Source organism: Ochotona princeps, chromosome 10, assembly GCF_030435755.1.
Source record: "Ochotona princeps isolate mOchPri1 chromosome 10, mOchPri1.hap1, whole genome shotgun sequence".
NCBI lineage: Eukaryota > Metazoa > Chordata > Mammalia > Lagomorpha > Ochotonidae > Ochotona > Ochotona princeps.
Window position 1 is genome coordinate 26,491,477 of NC_080841.1, and position 4,710 is coordinate 26,496,186.

At 37.7% G+C, this 4,710-nt stretch overlaps 1 long non-coding RNA gene across 1 annotated transcript; it reads right to left on the minus strand.

The window, feature by feature from the left end:
* Positions 1–1,501: 1,501 nt before the first annotated feature.
* Positions 1,502–4,280, minus strand: LOC131481256 (uncharacterized). The gene is made up of 3 exons (XR_009246189.1): positions 4,199–4,280; positions 2,039–2,126; positions 1,502–1,735 (listed from the first exon to the last, which is right to left on the minus strand). It is a non-coding gene; the product is annotated as an uncharacterized LOC131481256 (long non-coding RNA).
* Between the last annotated feature and the right edge of the window lie 430 nt (positions 4,281–4,710).

Genomic DNA, 4,710 nt, shown 5'->3' on the forward strand with positions numbered 1-4,710 from the left:
TATACTAGAATTGCAATGGACTTTTCCAGTTACTGCATTGAACAGTTTAATTTTATGGGTAAGGTAGAGGGGTTAGGGAGGTGCCTAATTTCATCAGACATTAAATATGCAACAGGGTATGGGATGAAAGTTCTAGTGCTCTGAATTCTGAGAATTTAAATATAAATTTCCTTCTCCATTTCCCAGGGAGATCCATATCTGATCTTTTGTAAGTAAAGGGAACATTTGATAAATTTTAGAAATTTCTCTGGGGACTGGTGTTGTGGCATAGTGAGCCGATTAAAACACCATCTGTGATACTGGGATCACATCTGGACAGTTGTTTGAGTCCAGGCTGCTCCGCTTCAGATCCAGTTCCCTGTTCATGATATGGAGAAAACAGCAGAGGATGGCCCAAGTGTTTGGGTTTCTACTGCCCATGGGGGAGACCCAGAAGAAGCTCCTGGCTCCTGACTTTGACCTGACTTGTCCTGGTTGGAGCAAATTGTAATTTTCTTGGAGAGTAATTTTGATTTTAAAATAAACAGATAAGCTAGGAAATAAAAACAAATAAGTCAATGTAAATAAAAATAAAATATAATACAATAAACATTTTAAAAAGTAAATATTTAAAAAAATTATCTTACCAGATATAAGTTCTTATTTGCATATGGATTTTGAAAATTGAATCCAATATTTGTTGTTTCTTTTTTGCTCGTGTCTCCTTAAGTTTTATAAAAGATTTATTTATTTATTTTTTATTGAAAAGGTGGATATACAGAGAAGAGGAGAGACAGAGAGGAAGATCTTCTGTCCAATGGTTCACTCCCCAAGCAGCCGCAACAGCTGAAGCTGAGCCAATCCGAAGCCAGGAGCCAGGAGCTCTTCCGGGTCTCCCACGCGGGTGCAGTGTCCCAAGGCTTTGGGCCATCCTTGACTGCTTTCCCAGGCCATAGGCAGGGAGCTGGATGGGAAGCAGAGTCGTTGGGATTAAAACCAGCCCCTGTGGGATCCCGGCGCATTGAGGGCGAAGACTTTAACCACTACGCTATCGCGCTCGGTCCTATCTCTTTAATTTTTGTGTTAACTTCTATTGTGCTGGCTATTCACGTCTGGAAACACATTTCAGATGCTTCGGAGTACTTCAAAGTTTAACTTTCACTATATAGGTACATTTTCCTCAAAATATGCTCGTGGGTGCCAGAGAATCCTTTTAACTGAGCAATGAGCATTTCCTTAGAATTAAGTAGTCATAATAGTTGAAAGTTAGACTGGACCTTAAACTTTTTGATTCAGTTATTGTTAAGTTTAGAGAGGTCATAATGATTAACAGACAGAAGTAAGGAGAGGATTTCCCAAGATGGTTCACATTTATCATGATCTTTAACCAAAGTTGCAGGAAATAAAGGGACTTGAGGTCTTGCCCTCATGAGGGTTATATAATAATGCCACAGGAATCGGCCATTTGTTCATGAATACATAGCAGACATTTCCAAATGAAGGTGAGCGGGATTCGAACACTGACTTGACCTGCCTGAGTCAAAGATGAATGTGAGAAATATCAAGGAGGGTGATGATGGAGATTATTGCTGAAGTGGCCCAACGCTTTGCCATAGTCACCTCCTCCAGCCAGTGAATTCAAGGACATCTGGTACCTTCTTTCACTTGTGGGTCTCTGGTAAGGATGTTGTCTAATGAATAAGTGCTAAATGAACCCATCTTCTGATGAAACAGTGGTGGCCTAGCAAGTATAGATCTGCTGTTACTAAAAGAGAGAAAGAAGAGAAGGGGATGGGGCAAGAAGCCACAAAGTATTAACTTAAATATACTTTTGATATTATGTTATACATATTTAAGCTTCCTAGAGGCTTTGTTAATTAGATCTGGCATGACAACTTGGGTTTCAATTACTTCAATAAAAATCTAAGGTAAGTCACTTAGTAGAAACCATGACACGTCTATGAAAGACCAAACATGATCCACCTAAAGCCAGCCCCTAAGGCATCTGTTTGCTCGTTCTTTCATTCATTATTTGCTCAGCCAACATCTGTACTCGTACCTTTGGGTGGGAGACTTCCAGTGAGTAGCTTCAGTACTCTACTCTGAATCTGTTCAGCTACTTTCCTCTTACTACATATTGGAAAATTCTGCAATAGAGAATGAAATGAGAAAAATAGAATAGAAAAGATTTTTAAGGAACTGTAGTATTCTTGTTTAGTCATTCTTATTAGGAGTTTGTGAGGACACTGACTGCTTCATATTTGATTTTGTCCCCAGACCTCGGATTTCAAAAATGATTCTGGAATTTCCTCTAAACAAGATACCTTTCCTCCAAAGGCATTTGTGCATCTCAGGAATGCAGTCAGTGGTGATCACCTCTCCGGCAGATCTAATGTCATAAAACCTGTAGGAATTCTCACTGTGATTGAACACAAGCCAGCCTCACAATTGTCCTTACATGGACAGAACCTCATTTGCTTTGTTCTGGCATTACCCTCAGATCAGTTAAGCAAACATAGAATGATTGGATTTCTCAAAGTAACCCACAATAAGCTACTTGGAATGACCATCCAAGATATGAGAAGAGTGAAAGAGAATACATTTAGTTAACAATCAACTAATAATCAGAAAATGGGTAAACCGTGTTTGTGTTTAAGTTTTTTTCTAATCTTACTGTTGTGGATGACATTATTGAAAAGCAAAAATCCTCAGGAAATTCTGATTATTGTATACAGTGACTGTGTAAAAAACAAGATTATGTAGTGGATATTCTGAGCAAAAATAATAGATGAAATATTGAGTTAGAATTGAGTTAAGAATTCTAAAGCATTGCTGACCACAGCCCGTGTTTTGTTTACACTGGCATGTATCAATTGGATATCACCTTGCTTCTGTGCTGAGCTCTCTGATCTCATATAAATTGTAATCTATGCATGCATTAGCTAGGTGCAACACTGTCTATGACATCTAAATCCCTAATGCTCCCGAGGATCAAAATAACTTTACATTATAATTCCATTTTTTTTCCATGGACTTTCTGAAGTTCCCTCATATAGGTAAATATCAGCTTTTAAATTTAACAGTATTTATTCTTGGTATTACTTCATCAGTGTTTTCACCTTACTATTTTATTTCTATTAATAAATATGCCTATTGCACTATGTCTTCTTAAAAACAGAACAAAAAAAATACTTTCTTTGCACTACATTATTCTCTATTTACCCTGCTTGATTTCTCTTCATTACATAACATAATTCTTGAAAAGAGTCTTTTTCATTCTTAGTATCTTCATTTCCTTTTTTGTCACTAGCTTGTGAATCCCATTCAATCAAACCTTCTTTCTTCTTTGGAAATTGGTCTTGTCAAAGTTATCAAGAACATGCTCATTGCCAAATCTTATGGGTACCTTTCAAATCTGTATCATGTGAACATTAATAGCATTTGTCTCTATTTATTCTAACACTTCCCTTACCTTACCTGTGATGTCTTCAATATCACAGATTAGAATGTTGCAGTATTTCAGTGTTCATTCCCAGAATTTCTTTTCTTTTCAAATGTTGCATTCGCTCCAGCATATCCCATCCAATTCGCAAATGTTCAAGCATTGCTTAATCATTCTTTGCAGGAGAACCACCATTTTTCATTATCTCTTTGACCTGACTTGCTTTGGTTCACAACACTATCACCACCCAGTATTCTGCTAAATGCCTGATCCTTACACTGTGTCTTCTGCTTAAAAGTAGCTCTAAGTGGATACAAACTTCTTGTTCACAGATGTGACTTAAGTACCTTCAAAAAATACCTGACATAGAGTATAGCTTTAACATATATTTGCTGAATAAATCAATACACACAAATGGGAATTAAGATAAATAACAAGTGATTACTTTTGTGACACAGTGAGTTAAGCCTCCACTTGTAATAGGGAACAGGCTTTCAGGTGTTTGCTAACGAGCCTGGGAAACAGCAGAAGGCGACTCAAGTATTTGGGCCCTTGCCTCCCGTGTGAGAGACCAGGATGCAGTTTTGGCCTGGCCTAGCTGTGGCTATTGCAGCCATCAGGGGAGTGAACCAATAGATAAGAGATTTTTTTCCCCTCTCCCCCCATCTCTCTGTAGCTCTACCTTTCAAATAAAGAAAGAAGTCTTTTTTAAAGGCAAACAAGCATATGCTGCATAAATGTATGAAAATGGCTTTGTCTTTTTTTGGTTTTACTTACAATGATAGCTATGGCATGGATTGTTCAGGCTTGCCCTGGGCCACATCCAGTCGCACTCATTTTCATTTACATATAGTCTGTGCCACTTCCACTTTATGATGACTTAATGGAATAAAGACAGGGGTGGTGCATGGTAGAATATACAAAGCTAAAGATAACTGGGGATTTCCTAAAAAGATTTGTTGATCATTGGTTTGTTATGCACAATGGGAGGCAGAATAATGTTAGAGGTAAGAGTATAATATAACTCTGGAGCCAGAGATGTATTCAAACGTCGATTCCTCCTCTGATCTGCTACAAACATGATTAACTTCTTTTCTATTGTGCTTGTCTCAATATTCTCAACTGCCCAGCAAGGAGAACAGATAACACAACCTACATAGAGTAGTTATGGTAATAAAATGAATCAGTATGTGTGAAATAGTTAAAATCATTCAGAAATACACTCATTGACATGTGTGGTAAGAAAGTAATTCAAGCTGGTTTGAAAGAATTGGGAACAGACACATCTA